Raw genomic sequence first — 20000 nt, forward strand, 5'->3', positions numbered from 1 at the left:
CTATAGCATGGAACTCGGTATAATGAGGATCCATCTTGGACCCCAAAATTTTCATTTAAATAGGATTTGTCTGGTGTGGTATTAAACCACACAAGTCAGGAAGGCTTCCAATTTATAACTGAGCTCTGCTGAGGCAGCAGGAAAGGCATTTCAGTTGAGCTCAGCACCCCTGTGTTAGAATTAGAATTAGAATTAGAATATTACAGCGCAGTACAGGCCCTTCGGCCCTCGATGTTGCGCCGATCATCTGACCTACACTATTCCATTTACATCCATATGTCTATCCAATGACCACTTAAATGCCCTTAAAGTTGGCGAGTCTACTACTGTTGCAGGCAGGGCGTTCCACGCCCCTACTACTCTCTGCGTAAAGAAACTACCTCTGACATCTGTCCTATATCTTTCACCCCTCAACTTAAAGCTATGTCCCCTCGTGTTTGCCATCCTCATCCGAGGAAAAAGACTCTCACTATCCACCCTATCTAACCCTCTGATTATCTTGTATGTCTCTATTAAGTCACCTCTCCTCCTCCTTCTCTCTAACGAAAACAACCCCAAGTCCCTCAGCCTTTCCTCGTAAGACCTTCCTTCCATACCAGGCAACATCCTAGTAAATCTCCTCTGCACCCTTTCCAAAGCTTCGACATCCTTCCTATAATGCGGTGACCAGAACTGCACGCAATACTCCAGGTGCGGCCTCACCAGAGTTTTGTACAGCTGCATCATGACCCCGTGGCTCTGAAACTCGATCCCCCTACTAATAAAGGCTAACACACCATATGCCTTCTTAACAGCCCTATTAACCTGGGTAGCAACTTTCAGGGATTTATGTACCTGGATACCAAGATCTCTCTGCTCATCTACACTACCAAGAATCTTCCCATTAGCCCAGTACTCTGCATTGCTGTTACTCCTTCCAAAGTGAATCACCTCACACTTCTCCGCATTAAACTCCATTTGCCATCTCTCAGCCCAGCTCTGCAGCCTATCTATGTCCCTCTGTACCCTACAACACCCTTCGACACTATCCACAACTCCACCGACCTTCGTGTCATCCGCAAATTTACTAACCCACCCTTCTACACCCTCATCCAGGTCGTTTATAAAAATGACAAACAGCAGTGGCCCCAAAACAGAACCTTGCGGTACACCACTAGTAACTAAACTCCAGGATGAACATTTGCCATCAACCACCACCCTCTGTCTTCTTTCAGCTAGCCAATTTCTGATCCAAAGCTCTAAATCACCTTCAACCCCATACTTGCGTATTTTCTGCAATAGCCTACCGTGGGGAACCTTATCAAACGCCTTACTGAAATCCATATACACCACATCCACGGCTTTACCCTCATCCACCTGTTTGGTCACCTTCTCGAAAAACTCAATAAGGTTTGTGAGGCACGACCTACCTTTCACAAAACCGTGCTGACTATCGCAAATGAACTTATTCTTTTCAAGATGATTATAAATCCTGTCTCTTATAACCTTTTCCAACATTTTACCCACAACCGAAGTAAGGCTCACAGGTCTATAATTACCAGGGCTGTCTCTACTCCCCTTCTTGAACAAGGGGACAACATTTGCTATCCTCCAGTTCTCCGGCACTACTCCTGTCGACAATGACGACTTGAAGATCAACAACAACGGCTCTGCAATCTCCTCCCTGGCTTCCCAGAGAATCCTAGGATAAATCCCATCTGGCCCAGGGGACTTATCTATTTTCACTCTTTCCAAAATTGCTAACACCTCCTCCTTGTGAATCTCAATCCCATCTAGCCTAGTAGGCTGTATCTCAGTAATCTCCTCGGCAACATTTTCTTTCTCTACTGTAAATACTGACGAAAAATATTCATTTAACACTTCCCCTATCTCCTCTGATTCCGCACACAACTTCCCACTACTATCCTTGATTGGCCCTGTTCTAACTCTTATCATTCGTTTATTCCTGATATACCTATAGAAAGCCTTAGGGTTTTCTTTGATCCTATCCGCCAATGACTTCTCGTGTCCTCTCCTTGCTATTCTTAGCCCTCCCTTTAGATCCTTCCTGGCTAGCTTGTAACTCTCAAGCGCCCTAACTGAGCCTTCACGTCTCATCCTAACATAAGCCGCCCTCTTCCTCTTGACAAGCGCTTCAACTTCTTGAGTAAACCACGGCTCCCTTGCTCGACAACTTCCTCCCTGCCTGACAGGTACATACTTATCAAGGACACGCATTAGCTGCTCCTTGAATAAGCTCCACATTTCGTTTGTGCCCATCCCCTGCAGTTTCCTTCCCCATCCTACACATCCTAAATCTTGCCTAATCGCGTCATAATTTCCTTTCCCCCAGCTATAATTCTTGCCCTGCGGTATATACCTGTCCCTGCCCATCGCTAAGGTAAACCTAACCGAATTGTGATCACTATCGCCAAAGTGCTCACCTACATCTAAATCGAACACCTGGCCGGGTTCATTACCCAGTACCAAATCCAATGTGGCATCGCCCCTGGTTGGCCTGTCCACATACTGTGTCAGAAAACCCTCCTGCACACACTGGACAAAAACAGACCCATCTAAAGTACTCGAACTATAGTATTTCCAGTCAATATTTGGAAAGTTAAAGTCCCCCATAACCACTACCCTGTTACTCTCGCTCTCGGAAAGAAGCTCTCGGAAAGAAGCAAACCTGCTAATGCTGCTGCTGGCTGTCCAATAATTCCTGCCTAACCATGTAAGCCTGAGTGCTAGGCACTAGCAAAGGACACAGCTATGAGTGGGCCCAATATATACACATCTTCCTACCCTGGGAGGAAATGCTGATTGATCCAGAAAACAAAATATGCACATACCCGAATCTTTTATACCCAGCCAGATGTATTTCACACCAAATACACTGGGGCCCCATTATAATGCAGTCTCACCTATAAAGCGGTCTTGAGATATGGACCCCATGGGCCGCATTATAGTGAGGTCCCACTATACAGTATGAAGAACGTTTTCGAATCTCCTGTCTAGTTCTTTTTAGGATTGGCTTAAATTTGTGACCAGTTGTCATCATTTTGCTGATCAATGGAGATAATCTATCACTAGTTACTCTAACATGACCCTTCAGGATCTTGAAGATCACCTCTGAACCATCTCAACTCCAGTGGAGAGAAAAAAACATCAGAGGTAATTGTTGAAATGCAAAACTCCACAAACATATTGAGACAGCAAGGACTGAACTTTTACTGACCTGACCTGCAGGGAGTGGTCCAGGAAATTGTGTGGAGCCTGCATTTTGGGATTCCCCCATATGCTATGGAGCTTTAACTCCATAGTGTGTCACTGACATCACTGGTTCTGTGCCCAGAGGCCAGCCTGATTGAAAGACTGGGCCTCCAGTCAGGCGGGGAGTCAGTCTGTGATGGCCGCAGCAGTATGTTAGTGCACTGGGGATGGGGGGCGTTGATCACGGGAGGAAGTTGGGAAGGGGAATCAGTCGGGTAAGCTGGGATCCTGGTACGGGGTTAGGTTGGAGGTGGGGTGGGGGGGGGGGGTTGGATCAGGGGCCCGGTTTAGGGGAGGATTAGAAGCTCGTGGGAGATCGGAGGCCTCTGCGGGGGTGTGGGCAGTGGGGGAGGGAGGAATGTGGATCAGAGACTGTGGGACGTGGATTGGCGACCTGGCTGTAGTGAGGAGATCAGGACTGGTGGTGGCTGGGAGATCAGGGCCTGGTGGTGGCGGGGAGATCAGGGTCTGGAGGGAGGGAGAAAACAAGGAACTACTGGCCATTTAGCCTGACATCAGTCATTGGGACTGTGCTGGAATCTATTATTAAGGAAGTCTTAATACACTTGGAAAATCATAGTATGATCAGACAAAGTCAACATGGTTTTACAAAAGGGAAATAGTGTTTGACAAATTTATTAGAGTTTTTTGAGGATGTAACTAGTAGGTTAGATAAAGGAGAACCAGCAGATGTAGTATACTTGGATTTCCAAAAGGCATTCAATAAGGTGCCACACAAAAGGGTAATACGCAAGATAACGGCTCATGGACTTGGGGGTAAGAATTAAACATGGATAGAGTATTGGTTAATGGACAGGAAGCAAAGAGTTGGGATAAAGGGGGCATTTTCAAGTTGGCAGACTGTAACTATTGGAGTGCCACAAGGATCGGTCTTGGGGCCTCAACTATTTGCAATCTATATAAATGACTTAGAGGAAGAGACAGAGAGTAATGTATCTGAGTTTGCTGATGATACAAAGCTAGGTGGGAATGCAAGCTGTGAGAAGGACACAAAGAGGATGCAAAGAGATATATACAAGTTGAGTGAGCAACAAGGTGGCAGATGGAGTATATTGTGGGGAGGTGTGAGATTATGCACTTTGGTAGTAAGAATTGAAAAGCAGAATATTTTTTAAAAGGCGTAAAACTTGTAAAATTTTCCAGAGGGACTTGGATGTACTCGTACAAGGAACACAGAAAGTTGGCATGCAAGTACAGCAAGCAATTAGGAAGGCAAATAGCATGTTGACCTTTATTGCAGGGGATTGGAGTACAAGAATAAGGAAGTCTTGCTACAATTGCACAGGGCTTTAGTAAGACCACACCTGAAGTACTGCGTGCAGTTTTGGTGTCCATATTTAAAGAAGGAAATACTTGCATTGGAGGCAGTGAAGCGAAGGTTCACTAGATTGATCCCCGGGATGAGAAGGTTGTCCTATGATGAAAGGCTGAGTAAATAGGGTCTAAATTCTCTGAAGTTTTGAAGAATGAGAGGTAATCTCATTGAAATATGCAAAACTTTAAAGGGGTTTGACAGGGTAGACACTGACAGGTTGTTTCCTCTGCCTGGGGAATCTAAAACAAGGGGGCACAGTCTCAGGATAAGGGGCTGATCATTTAGGACTCAGATGAGGAGAAATTTCTTCACTCAAAGGGTTGTGAATTTTTGGAATTATCTACCCCCAGAGGGTTGTGGATGCTCCATCATTGAATATATATAAGGCTGAAATAGACAGATTGTTGGTCTATCAGGAAATCAAGGGATATGGTGCGTGGGCGGGAACGTGGAGTTGGAGTTGAAGCTGAAGATCAGCCATGATTATATTGAATGACGGAGCAGGTTGAATGGGCTGTATGGTCTATTCCTGCTGCTATTTCTTATCTTCTTATGTTATGGTTGAGAGTGGTGGAGGAAGATTGGAGGCCTCCTGGTGGGATTGGAAGCTTCAGGAGGAAGGGGTTGGGGGTTCAAATCACGAATCAGGCACCTGAATCGAGATGGAGGCACTTAACTCCTGAATCCATCAAGTCCTCGCCTCGAGGAAGCTTCCAGGTTCCCCCAGGCTTGGGAAACCCAGCTGACAGTAGTGAAAGTTTAAAACCTACATGACATTGAGGTTCACAGCCTCATTGAGAAGTCGAGTGAAGCGATTGTAGTTTTCGGAGAGGGGTGGGATCTGGTTAATGGTAGTTTCTATGTATCTGCTGTAGTCATCCCAGTTGCCCTTCCGCAGTTTCCAGTGTGGTTTTAGCTTTGAATTTATGGATGGTAGTTCGAGGCCGATATGGATGAGGCTTGGGCGACGTTGGGAGTGGGGGAAGATGGGCAGCAGTTGTCGGGAGCACATCAATGGTTAGCCGTTGTTGTCATGGGTCATGAAGCAAAGATCAGGTGAGTAGTTCTTCTTCCACCTGGCGGAATGGAATGTGCTAGTTTGCTTTGCATCGTAAACAAGTTTTAAGTCATACATGGAGGCCCAGTTTGACAGTTGTTCTCTCGCAGTGTTGTTGTTGGGGTACCCCCACTTGTGATGTTGGTTGTTGAAGTCACCATGTAGATGATTGGCTGTGCTCCAGGCTGTATTACAATGTTGGGCCAAAGGTCATTTGATGGCTTGTAGGCATTTGTGATGATCAGGTTACCTACTTTAATAGAGATGGAGTGGGGGTTGTCTGATTTAGGTCTTCTGTGTCTTTGGTGGGCTTTCCTTGATGTAGGTGGCTGAATCCTATTTCTTTTTATCCCTGCTCGCAATGAGTTGGTACCCTGGAATGTGGGCTCGACGGTTGGAGGGATCTGCGAGGTGGGTTTTTTGCAGGGTGATATGTCCACATCCCTGTCAGAGAGGTCTTTTGCAAGTAACTCACGTTTTGCTCAGGATAGACCTTCAACGTTGAAATGTATATTCTTGTTGCTGATCCTCTTTCTCAGCTTTATTATCCCTGAAATCTAAAACCACGTTGGAATCTGCAGAAGGGCAGCTTGGATGCCTACAGCAGATACAGAGTAACCACCATTAACCAGATCCCTGAAAACTACAACCACTTCACTCCTCAAACTGGCAGCCACCAAATTTGTTCCCAGGGCTTCAAAAAACCTTCATCCTTTGTTGGACCCCGGAAAGTGAACGGTTCCTGGAAGAATAGAGGGAAAATGAGGACCCCAATGTGGCTACAGCACTCCTCAAGTCCCTTGATGAAGGACACCTTATAAGGTGGTGGGAAACCCCTGCACTGCTTGGGAGCAGCCAAGCAACAACCACACCAGCAGCCCAGAGTTAACACTGGTGCCGTCGCTTCACAACTCCTAATAAACTCAAAGATATCGCTCAGCAGGAAAGATAAGTGGATGGTAGAAGCAGCCATGATACAGTCTCTCAGGATTGTGCCAGGGCAGACAAACCTCTCAAGCCTTTACACACGTGGAAGTGGACAGTGCTCTGTCAACGACCAATCCAGGCAAAGCAGCAGGAGTCTATGGGATTTACCTAGAATTTCTGCCTTGTTGATGTCCATGACTTAACTGATTCAGTTGTCAGGTGGCTCTTAAGTGGGTGAGCAACTTGCCTGCCTGAAACAAGCTGCTTAAATATGCAAACCATTGTCCTAGACTGGTTTCTGGGATCTGATTACAAATCTCAGGTATGCGCTCACGCTATCTATTTGTACTAAGTGCTGAGCAGCCTAACCAGTGGTCCCTAAAGAGACTGCTGCTAGCTGCTAAAAAAAGGAAGTAAGAAATGTTCAAATCTTGTTTTAGCGTGAGGAGCAGGAATGCTCCTCCTGCGTCCACAAAGAAAACTCTGGCTTGCTGCCAGGTTGTTCAAGATGGAACAGAATGGTAGGAAGAAGATGGAGAGACAATATAAGATAAAGGGTACATTCTAAAGGGGGTGCAGGAGAAGAGGGACCTGGGTGTATATGTGCATAAGTCATTGAAGGTGGCAGGACAGGTTGAGAGAACAGTTAATACAGTATCCTAGGCTTTATTAATAGGGGCAGAGAGTACAAGAGCAAGGAGGTTATGTTGAACTAGTATAAGAGACTAGTTCGGCCTCAGCTGGAGTATTGCATCCAGTTCTGGATTCCACACTTTAGGAAAGATGTGAAGGCACTGGAGAGAGTGCAGAAAAGATTCACGAGAATGGTTCCAGGGATGATGAATTTCAGTTATGAAGATAGTTTGGAGAAGTTGGGACTGTTTTCCTTGGAGAAGAGAAGACTGAGAGGAGATTGGAGAGAGCTATTCAAAATCAAACATATGAACATACAAGTTAGGAGCAGAAGTAAGCCATTCGGCACCTCAAGCCTGCTCCGTCTCAAATTCCACACTCCCATCTACCCCCGATAACCTTTGATTCCCTTGCCTAACAAGAATCTATCTAAATGACTGAAGGCACTGGATACTGCAAAGGCTATGGGCCCTGACAATATTCCGGCAATAGTACTGAAGACCTGTGCTCCAGAACGTGTCGTGCCCCTAGACAAGCTGTTCCAATACAGCTACAACATTGGCACCTACCCGGCAATGTGGAAAATTGCCCAGGTATGTCCTTTACACAAAAGGCAGGACAAGTCCAACCCGGGCAATTATCATCCCATCAGTCTACTCTCAAACATCAGTAAAGTGATAGAAGGTGTCATCAACAGTGCCATCAAACAGCACTTGCTTAGCAATAACTTGCTCAGTGATGCTCAGTTTGGGTTCCGCCAGGGCCACTCAGCTCCTGACCTCATTCCAGCCTTGGTTCAAACATGGACAAAAGAGCTGAACACAAGAGGTGAGGTGAGGGTGATTGCCCTTGACATCAAGGCAGCATTTGACTGAGTTTGGCATCAAGGAGCCCTAGCAAAACTCAAGGCAATGGGAGTCGGGGGAAAACTCTTTGCTGGTTGGAGTCATAGCTAGTGCAAAGGAAGATGGTTGTGGTTGTTGGAGGTCAATCATCTCAGCTCCAGGACATTACTGCAGGAGTTCCTCACGGTAGTGTCCTAGGCCCAATCATCTTCAGCTGCTTCATCAATGACTTTCCTTCAATCATAAAGTCAGAAGTGGGATGTTCACTGATGATTGCACAATGTTCAGCACCATTCACGACTCCTCAGATACTGAAGCAGTCCATGTAGAAATGCAGCAAGACCTGGACAATATCCAGGCTTGGGCTGATAAGTGGTAAGTAACATTTGCGCCACAAGAGTGCCAGGCAATGACTATCTCCAACACGAGAGAATCTAACCATCTCCTCTTAACATTCAATGGCATTACGATCACTGAATCCCCCACAATCAACATCCTAAGGGCAGGTCAGAGGCTGGGAAGTCTGCGGTGAGTAACATACCTCCTGACTCCCCAAAGCCTGTCCACCATCTACAAGGCACAAGTCAGGAGTGTGATGGAATACTCTCCACTTGCCTGGATGGGTGCAGCTCCTACAACACTCAAGAAGCTCGACACCATCCAGGACAAAGCAGCCCGCTTGATTCGCACCCCATCCATGAGCATTCACTCCCTCCTCCACCAACGCACAGAGGCAGCAGTGTGTACCATCTACAAGATGCACTGCAGCAACGCACCAAGGCTCCTTATACAGCACCTACCAAACCCGTAACCTCTACCAACTAGAAGGATAAAGGCAGCAAATGCATGGGATCACCACCACCCAAGTTCCCCTCCAAGTCACACTCCATCCTGACTTGGAACTATATCGCCATTCCTCACTGTCGCTGGGTCAAAATCCTGGAACTCCCTTCCTAAGAGCACTGTGGGTGTACCTACCTCACATGCACTGCAGCAGTTCAAGAAGGCAGCTCACCACTACCTTCTCAAGGGCAATTCGGGACGGACAATAAATGCTGGCCTAGCCAGCGACACCCACATCCCATGAATGAAAAAAAAGAATCTATCTACCTCCGCCTTATAAATATTCAATGATCCCGTCTCTACCACCTTCTGAGGCAGAGTTCCAAAGTCGCACAACCCTCAGAGAAAAAATCTCTCCTCATCTCTGTCCTAAAAGGGTGACCCCAAATTTTATAACAGTGCCCCCTAGTTCTGGACTTACCCACAAGAGGAAATATCCTTTCCACATCCACCTTGTCAAGACTGTTCAGGATCTTATATACTTCAATCAAGTCTCCCCTCACTCTTCTAAACTCCTGTGAAAACACGCCCAGACTGTCTAACCTTTCCTCATAAGACAGCCTGCTCATTCCAGGTATCAGTCTAGTAAACCTCCTCTGAACCGTCTCCAATGCATTTACATCCTTCCTTAAATAAGGAGACCAAAACAGCACACAGTATTCAAGATGTGGTCTCACCAATGCCCCGTATAACTGAAGCATAACATCCTTACTTTTATTTTCAATGCCTTTCGTAACAAAGGATAGCATTCCAATAGCCTTCTTTATTACTTGCTGTACCTGCACACTAACTTTTGTGGTTCATGCACTAAAACAGCTAGATCCCTCTGCACCTCAGAACTCTGCAGTCATTCTCCGTTTAAGTAATACTCTGCTTTTTTATTCTTCCTGCCAATGTGAACAACTTCACATTTTCCCACATTATACTCCAGCTGCCAGATTTTTGCCCACTCACTCAACCTAACTATATCGGTCTGCAACCTCCTTATGTCCTCTTCACAACATACTTTCCTACCTGTCTTTGTGTCATCTGCAAATTTAGCTACCATTTCCTCCCCTCATCTAAGTCATTGATATAAATTGTAAAAGGTTGAGGCCCCAGCACAGACCCCTGCAGACTCCACTTGTCACATCCTGCCAATCAGAAAAGGACCCATTTATGCATACTCTCTGTTTTCTGCCAGCCAGCCAATCTTCTATCCATGCTAATATGTTACCCCCGACACCATGAGCTCCTCCAAATTGATGTTTGGACAAACAAATTCCTTAGGTCTAAGATGTCTGCTAACTAAACATTCAGGTGTTTGAAAAGACCTTGGAAAGGTGCAGAGGGAATTTACTAAAATGATACCAGAGATGAGGGACTTCAGTTATGTTCTGTCTCTGTCTGCATGTGTGTATCGCATATGCATCCTAGCATGGGCACATCGTGTATCTGTAGGCGTTAACCGAATTAGAGTTTAAGTTTAATAAATTTCAACCTTTTTTCTTTAAACCTAAGAAAACCTGTTTGGTTAGTTTCTTGGCCTTATAATTGGAAGTTAGTGAACAAGGATTCATGAAGGGGGAACTAAAAACACAGTGTGTTTTAAATTAAACCCTGTTATGGTAAGACCAGGTGAAGGCTGAGAGGAACCCCAGACCTCTTTCTCACCTGGTCGTAACAGAAATTTGGGGGCTACCGTCCTGGATTTGACCCACAGACAAACGAGAGAAATTGGAAGTGGGAAGCCAAATTGTTCCCAATGAAAAATGAGCAAGATTTTAATACAGATTTTCTTGTGGTTGTGTGTGCTTGAATACTAACATGCCTGCAACTGAAGCTAGTAGCTCCCCAAGCCAGGGTGAAGTAACTTGGGATAAGATAAAAGCACTTTCTATGGAGGAGTTGAGGAAAATGGCTGAGCAGTGTGGGATCACTATATGTGGCAAGACCAGGAAGTCTGATCTCCTAAGGCTAGTAGCCAACCAATTTTCCCTTGAATCTGAAGAAGCAGAAACAGGGTTAGAAATAGATTCTGACAGGGTATTGCTAGCAAGATACAATTGGAACAGAGGAAACTTGAATACGAGGAAAGAGAAAGAGAGAGAGACAAGAGAGGGAAAAAGAAATAAAGAGCCTTTCAGAAAGAATGCGAAGAAAGAGAGCTGAAGCGGCTTGAATTAACTAGGGGGCGACAGAGTAACCCCAGTGAAAGCATGGCCAATATGGAGGAGCGTAATTCAAGGCTGGGTACAAAATTGTTAAAACTAGCTCAACTAATCTCAAAATTCAATGAGGAAGATGTAGAAGATTTTTTGTCTCCTTTGAGAAACTGGCAAGGCAGCTAAAATGGCCAGCTGAGACCTGGTCTCCTCTATTACAAAGTAAGCTAATCGTGAGGTTTATTCCCTGTTGCTGGATGAGAGTTCATCAAATTATGAACTTACAAAAAATGCTATCCTCCGAGCATGTGAATTTGTACCCGAAACCTATTGCCAAAAGTTTAGAACACTCAAGAAGCAAGCTAATCAAACTTATCTAGAGTTTGAAAGAAGTAAGCAGCTGGCTTTTGACCAATGGCTAAGGGCTCTTAAAGTACAGCTCAGCAATGAGAATCTCAGAAAAGTAATTCTGTTAGGGGAATTTAAACACTGTCTCCCACTCTCCATAAAGACCCATGTAGAGGAGCAGCGGGATCAGGGAGCCCGGCAAGCGGCCGTTCTGGCTGATGAGTTTGCTTTAATTTATAAGTCAGTTTCCCAGGGGAGAACCTTTCCTAGTCACCCCCACAAATTTGAAAAGGATAAAGGGTGGAAAGGTGATAGGAGCCCAACCAGTCCTGGGAGAGAAAGGAAAGCAGGAGACACAGGGGGACTTCCTCTAGCCAAAAAGGAAGGTGCTGTGAGCAAGAGTGAGACCCAGAGACCTGTGTGCTTCCATTGTAATAAAGCAGGGCATTTAAAAGCTGACTGCTGGAAATTAAAGGGAAAACGTATAGGGTTAATCAGGGCACTTACGCTCAGTGAAGAAGGAATCCTGGAGGAGAGCACGACAGAGCAAGCTGTAGCTTTAACTGCAGTAAGAGTGCAACCCAGGAAGTTTACTACTGCAAGTGCAGGAAAAGGTAGTAGGATTCCTGAAGGCTATCAGGGTTTTGTTTTTAAAGGGAAAGTAACCCCATACTCCTCGAGTGGGGCAAGCAAGCCCATAGTAATTCTCAGGGACACAGGGGTCACTAGATCCCTTTTACTGGGTAAAGGCCTGACCTTTCCCCCAAAGAGTGCAGTGAGCACCAAAATGGTGATGAATGGTATTGGAGAGCAGTGTATGCCTGTACCTGTACAGCAGGTGCACCTGGCGTACAACCTAGTTTCGGGACCGGTGACCATAGGGATTGTCCCTAGTTTGCCTGTGGACGGGGTTGACCTGCTCCTAGGTAATGCTCTGGCAGGGGTGAAGGTGGTAGCCCCCCCAGTAGTGAAAGAAACACCGCAGGAAGTCAGGGAGACAGGGCAGTGGCAGGAGACGGACCTCTGTAGTTTCCCTGAATGTGGAGCGGATCAGGCCATGTTCAAACCAGCTCCCCCAGAGGAGACTGAATTGGCACTGCAGGCATATGACCAGATCTGTCTGTCTGAGACCTTCTTTGGAAAGTTAGGAGACCCAGGGAATGAATTAAATGGATTTTCCCTAGCTGAGGCTCAGCAAGCCGACCCATTATTGCAAGAGTTAGCACAGGCTGCCCAGCCTGAAAGTGAAACAGAGGGAGGCCCTGATTACTACTATTTAAAGAATGAGATACCGATGAGGAAATGGAGTTCTCCTCACAGATTGAGAGCAAGGAGTGGACAGTAGTTCACCAGTTAGTCATGCCGCTGAGGTACCGGAGATAAATATTAAGAAGGGCGCATGAGACTACAGTGGCTGTACATGCCGGTATACGAAAGACCAGAGCCCGCATAAGACAGCAGTTTGACTGGCCAAAACTCCACAAAGACATGGTGGAGTACTGCAGGAGTTGCCACGTGTCAGGTTGAGGAGGAACCCCAACCTACAGTGAAACCTGCACCCCTGAGTCCTGTACCGGTGTTAGGAGGACCCTCCAGCTGAGGGCTGGTGAATGTAAGAGACCCCCACCAAGAACAAAACGGGGCAGGCAGGCACAAGACTGGCAAAAGGTTAGAAAGGGAAAGGGAAAAAGCGACCAAGAGTGCAGGTTGAAGGAAGTCTGGGAGGAATCCCGGATGAAAACACCTGCTGTCCAGTCAGCCAACCCTGAAAAATGTGAAAAGTTAGACCCCACATCCTCCTATGTAAATGCAGACACTAGAATCACCCACCAGTGCTAACAGTATTTACAGGAAACTGCAGAGGGGGTGGAGAAACTGTGAGGGTGATACTTCACCTAGTCGATGTGCCACAGGGGAGTGCAGTAGAGTCTGCAAAAATACCTGTTGGCAGGAGTGTCCCAGAGGACAAAGGGGAGATTAGCAAAGAATCAAAGAATCCTCTCCCACAGTCAGAAAAAAGAGAACTACCCAACCGCTGAAGTCAAAAGCCTTTGCCTGACTCCGCAAAGCACTGAAAGTGAGTTCAGAATAGACCCAACCAGTACAGACTCTCCTGAAGAAAAAAATTCCAACTTAAGGCTAATTAAATCTAAGCCACTCCCCCACCCACCCCCTTTGCCGACTTCAACAGGAACAAAGACCCTCGGCAGTCATGGAAATGGGCAAACTGAAAAAAAAACTTCCCCAAAAACCACATGTTTACTGGGACACCAAAAAGGGGGAAAATAAAGCAGCACTGGCACCCAGAAAAGACAGGCTGTAATAAGTTTTAGGATTTATGAATGAATGTGAATGAGTGAGAGAGAGAGATGTGTGCTTTTCCCCTGTATCTTATATTTTCTCTCTCGACCCTTTTTAATGAAATGCGCTTTTCTCAAATTGCATTTCATTCTGCTGGGTGTGGAGGTGTCATGCTGGGCCCCCACCTGCCAAGAATGAGGCATATTAATTTTGCCACATGAACATTAAGTTTCAAATTGTTGCTGGGAGGAAGAGAAGGCCTGTTACAAGGACTGCCAGACACTTGGCTGAAAGACATTTACCTACCAATAGGGACAAGAGTAGTTACTCCCGTTATCCATTTAACCCACAATTGATTTTGAGCACCAAACATTGAAGGCAGGGAAGCACATTCCAGGTCCTGCTAAGATAATACAATCCACAGAACCAAGACATGGTCAGACCAGCTAGTCACATGACTAACCTGCTTAGCAACCTGGGGTTTTCTAAATGGTACAAACATTTTGAACTCAGAGTGTCTGTTAGCTCCTGGACTGAAAAAAACCTCTCCCGGCTGGCTTGCCACAGCCTCTCCTGTCTGCTCCCATTTCTCATGGAACTCCAAATCCACTGAAGACACATGAACCCCAAGAGAGAAAAGACTCCTACAGTGAACAAGGTTTAAGAAGAGTACTGGGTGCCAACGAAAAGCAAGATCTATCTACAATCAACGACTCTACAGTGAGCTCGAAGATCTGTAACAAAACCCTCTTCAGCGATTGCCTCAAACTTTTCCACTTTATCTCTTCTGCTCTGTTCTGTCTCTCTCTATCTGCATGTGTGTATTGCATATGCATGCTAACATGAGCACGTCGTGTATCCATAGGCGTTAACCAATTTAGAGTTTAAGTTTAATAAATTTCAACCTTTTTTCTTTAAACCTAAGAAAACCTGTTTGGCTAGATTCTTTGCCTTATAATTGGAAGTTAGTGAGAAAGGATTTGCTAAGGGGGAGCTAAAAACACGGTGTGTTTAAAATTAAACCCTGTTACGGTAAGACCAGGTGAAGGCTAAGAGGGACCCCTAGACCCCTTTCTCACCTGGTCGTAACAGCCTGATATTTACAGGGAGGCGGGGAGGGAGTGGGGGAGACAGGGAAAATCGGCAACTCCGGTAATGCGGAGGTCCTGCTGACTTTAGTGACAGGACCTCATTATAATTTTCTTCTCTTTCCCACCAGCAGCTGGTCAAATTGACAGGCAGGCCGGCTGCCTACCGTGAAAACCAGCAGTAGGAGGACACAGTTGGGGACCTTTGGGAAATGTTCCTGAGGTCATCTACTTTGGATCCAAAAAAAGGCAAATTCCAATATTTTTTTAATGTTGAGAGACTTGGAACAGCGTATGAGCAAAAGGATTTGGGTTTCCAAGTGCTCAAATCACTAAATGCTAGTGCACAAGCACAAAAAGAAATCAAAACAGCTCATGGAAAGCTGGCTTTTCTCTCCAGGAGTTTTCCTGTTAGGGTGTTTGTTCTTCATGTTTGTGGCTGGAATTAATAGTGGCATGGCTTTGACCCATGTCTGCTACTCTCCTCGCCACTTCTGGATACAAAGTTAGGCTTCAGCTGCCAATTTATTGGGCATAGCTTTGTTTTTACGCTAATATTATATCTTCTGTTTCAGTGAAACCAATTAAGGTTATATCCTTCTGAAGGATAAAGCACCTTATAGTTAGCAATTGCTTTTATATATCACCAAGGCTGACTATACTGAGTAGTGTACTGACTGTACTGACAAGTACTGAGGGAGTGCTGCACTGTTGGAGGTGCCGTCTTTCAGATGAGATGTTAAACCTGAGGCTCCATCTGCCTGCTCGGTGGATGTAGAAGATTGCATGGCATTATTTCAAAGAAGAACAGGGGAATTATTCCCAATGTCCTGGCCAATATTTATCCCTCAGTCAACATCACATAAAAAATTATCTTGTCGTTATTAAGTGCTATTTGTAGGAGTTTGCTGTGTGCAAATTGGCTGCCGTGTTTCCTACATTACAACTGTGACTGCATTTCGACAATACTTCATTGGCTGTAAAGTGATTTTAGATGTCTGGTGATCATGAAAAGTGCTATATAAATGCAAGTCTCTTTTTTTACCTGATTGTTTTCCCCTATCTGCTTAAAGGGGCCACTAAAAGCCACCAAAGAAACCAGCAAATAAGATTTTTTCACTTGGAGTTTTATTTAGAGATACAGCACTGAAACAGGCCCTTCGGCCCACCGAGTCTGTGCCGACCAACAACCACCCATTTATACTAACTCTACAGTAATCCCATATTCCCTATCACCTCTCTACACTATGGGCAATTTACAATGACCTATTTACCTATCACCTGCAAGTCTTTGGATGTGGGAGGAAACCGGAGCACCCGGCGAAAACCCACGCAGACACAGGGAGAACTTGCAAACTCCGCACAGGCAGTACCCAGAACCGAACCCGGGTCCCTGGAGCTGTGAGGCTGCGGTGCTAACCACTGCGCCACTGTGTTCTTCTCATCGACCACCCACCCCCCTCCCCAACCACCCACCATCCTGTTTGCTCACCCACTTTTTGGGTTTACCTGTAGATTGGTTTGACATTTGAGTTAGACAAAATTCGAAGGGCCCAGACTGACAAGATGCGTGGGTACTCACGATTGTCTTGCACAGCTTGATAGATTTATTCCAATGAGATACGAGGATGGGTTTAGGATGGCCCTTTGGGTCTCTCTTCTGGCACCCGAGTCCAGCGTGTCAAACATTTCATGCCAGATAACAGGCGTGGTCGAATTTAGGTGCCAGTGTCTTCCTTTGCCCTGGTCTAATTGTCTCCCAACAGCTGACCCCCCTTCATCTGAAGTGTTGCCTTGTGCAACACCATGGAAGATCGACTAGGAGAATAAAAGGCTAAAAATTAGTGAGACCCCGAAAACAGGCATGGGGATCCCGATGCACAATTATCCTGTGCACATTCCCATCCTCAATGATGGGGAAGCCCAGCACATCAATGCAAAAGATAAGGCTGAAGCATTTGCAACAATCTCCAGCCGGAAGTGCCGAGTGGATGATCCATCTCGGCCTTCTCCTGAAGTTCCCAGCATCACAGATGCCAGTCTTCAGTCTATTCAATTCACTCCAGGTGATATCAAGAAACTACTGAAGACACTGGATACTGCAACGGCTATGGGCCCTGACAACATTCCGGCTGTGTGCAAATTGGCTGCCGAGTTTTCTATATTGCAACAGTGACTGCACTTCAACAATACTAAAAACCTGTGCTCCAGAACTTGCCACGTCCCTAGGCAAGCTGTTCCAGTACAGCTACAACACTGACATCTACCCGGAAATGTGAAAAATTGCCCAGGTTTGTCCTGTACACAAAAAACAGGACAAATCCAACCCGGCCAATTACCTCCCCATCAGTTGACTCTCGATTATCAGTAAAATGATGGAAGGTGTAGTCGACAGTGCTATCAAGCGGCACTTGCTTAGCAATAACCTGCTCAGTGATACTCAGTTTGCATTTCACTGGGGCCACTCAGCTCCTGACCTCATTCCAGCCTTGGTTCAAACATGGACAAAAGAGCTGAACTCAAGAGGTGAGGTGAGAGTGACTGCCCTTGACATCAAGGCAGCATTTGACAGAGTGCCATCAAGGAGCCCTCGCAAAACTGGAGTCAATGGGAATCAGGAGGAAAAGTCTCCGCTGGTTGGAATCATACCTACCGCAAAGGAAGACGGTTGTGGTTGTTGGAGGTCAATTATCTGAGCTCCAGGACATCACTGCAGGAGTTCCTCAGGGTTGTGTCCTAGGCCCAACCATCTTCAGCTGCTTCATCAATGACCTTCCTTCAGTCACAAGGTCAGAAGTGGGGATGTTTGCTGATGATTGCACAATGTTTAGCACCATTCGCAACTCCTCAGATACCGAAGCAGTCCATGTAGAAATGCAGCAAGACCTGGACTGATAAGTGGCAAGTAACATTTGTGCCACACAAGTGCCAGGTAATGACTATTTCCAACAAGACAGAATCTAACCATCTCCCCTTGACATTCAATGGCATTACGTTCATTGAATCCCCCACTGTCAACATCCTAGGGGCTACCATTGACCAGAAACTGAACTGGAGTAGCCATATAAATACCATGGCTACAAGAATAGGTCAGAGGCTAGGAATCCTACGGCGAGTTACTCACTTCCTGACTCCCCAAAGCCTGTCCACCATCTACAAGGCACAAGTCAGGAGTGTGATGGAATACTCTCCACTTGCCTGGATGAGTGCAGCTCCAACAACACTCAAGAAGCTCGACACCATCTAGGACAAAGCAGCCTGCTTGATTGGCACCCCATCCACAAACATTCACTCCCTTCACCACCGACGCAAAGTGGCAACAGTGTGTACCATCTACATGATGCACTGCAGCAACTCACCAAGGCTCTTTCAACAGCACCTTCCAAACCCACGATCTCTACCAACTAGAAGGACAATGGCAGCAGATACATGGGAAAACCACCACCTGCAAGTTCCCCTCCAAGCCACACACCATCCTGACTTGGAACCATAGCACCGTTCCTTCACTGGGTCAAAATCCTGGAACTCCCTTCCTAAGAGCACTGTGGATGTACCTACCCCACATGGACTGCAGCGGTTCAAGAAGGTTGCTTCCCACCACCCTCTCAAGGGCAATTAGGGTTGGGCAATAAATGCTGTCCTAGCTAGCGACGCCCAAATCACAAGAACGAATAAAAACAATTCTAAGTAATGCAGGCAGCGCTCACATTTCGTGCTGCCTGCTAATTTAAATAAAATTGGCAGTAGTGTCGATTCCAGAGTTGAATGTACTGTTGAGTGGCTGTATGCCTCAGCAGGGGGCGTAAGTTCATGCAAGGCTGGCACCAATTAAAGCTAGCCTGCACTACTTAAATCCAGCCTTCACCTCTTAAAGGGGAGGTGCATTCTGGCTGCAACAGGTACTGGACGTTGTAGTACAAGTTTCTGATCTACAGGAAGATGGCACAACATTGCAGAGAGTGAACTCCCAGATTTTCTGATGTGACACTCAAGGCCCAGGTGCAGGAGGTGGATGCGAGGAGCGCTGTCCTGCATCCACAGGGGGCTAGGAGCCCCTCCAGACGGACGCTTAGAAGGGAGTTGGCGCAGGTGGCCATGAAAATCAATGCAAAGTGTTGCCCTGAGGACCTGGATACAGTGCTGCAAGGAGCACAAGTGGTCAAAGTCAGTAAATTCATCTCTAAATGCCATATCCTTACAACTGATCCACTAGCCTCACACACTTCTCCATTCACCAAACCCACTTCATTCACCTACCAAAAATCATGACTCATCACTCACAATCATACCTTTACCTCATCTTCTCACAATTAGCATTGCTGCAAGCCTCACATCCACATCTCACAGCTATTTAACTATGACAACCACATCACCCAAACATAATGCACCACACTCATGACATACTTCCCTCTCTCTTGCTGGACAATGTGGCACACAACTGGAAAGAGTAGGAGCTAACCGTCGGAGGACAAGCACGGCTGCATGTCCTCACTCCCATGGAGATGGTGGTCACCATAATTGTCGCTGAAGCCGTGGCTAACGGCGGGGCTGAGACCATAGAAGATGACTGTATTTTTGTACCTAAGCCACCTTTTCACATCCCACTTCCCCTCATCCCACAATCTCTTCTGATATACAAGCTGCAGATGGTGTACGCATGCACCCTTTGTTCCCCCCACCACCCCACCTTCGCTTCCCTCATAGCAATTCTACTCTTGTACCTTTCTCCTTTCAGATACCCAAGAACTGTGACCTGGTCAAGCACTGGTGCGAGAGTGTGAAGTGCAAGAGGAGCAGGACACTGATGAAGAAGAAACACCGTCACTCAATCTCACACTTGCAACCACCAGCTCAGATACTGCATTGCACATACTTTAGAGGGCAGCTTAGAGGCAGATCTGCACATGGTAAGTCACTGAGCATGAGTGGCCTGTGGCCAGGGCAGGAGGAAAGGGTCATGCAGGTGCCAGCTCACTAGAGGATGAGGTCGAACATGAGTTCTATTGCAGGAGAACTCAGATGAGAACTTCAGTGGGGTGGTGTACAGAAAAAGGCTGATGGGCATGCACACAGAAATGCTTGGTGCATTGGCATGCCTGCCAGAAAGTCTGCTGTCTTTATCATGGAGCATAAAGGAGACCAGCTTTAACTTAGCACAGGGCTTTGCACAGAGCTAGGAGCTCATCTTTTCCAATTTGGAAGTGGTGGCCAACTCCACAAGATGAT

At 46.3% G+C, this 20000-nt stretch overlaps 1 protein-coding gene across 2 annotated transcripts in view; it reads left to right on the plus strand.

Moving 5' to 3' along the window:
* The window catches only part of stxbp5l (syntaxin binding protein 5L), a 679153-nt gene that overhangs the window by 327188 nt on the left and 331965 nt on the right, over positions 1-20000 (plus strand). The window lies entirely within an intron of this gene.

Source organism: Heterodontus francisci, chromosome 10, assembly GCF_036365525.1.
Source record: "Heterodontus francisci isolate sHetFra1 chromosome 10, sHetFra1.hap1, whole genome shotgun sequence".
NCBI lineage: Eukaryota > Metazoa > Chordata > Chondrichthyes > Heterodontiformes > Heterodontidae > Heterodontus > Heterodontus francisci.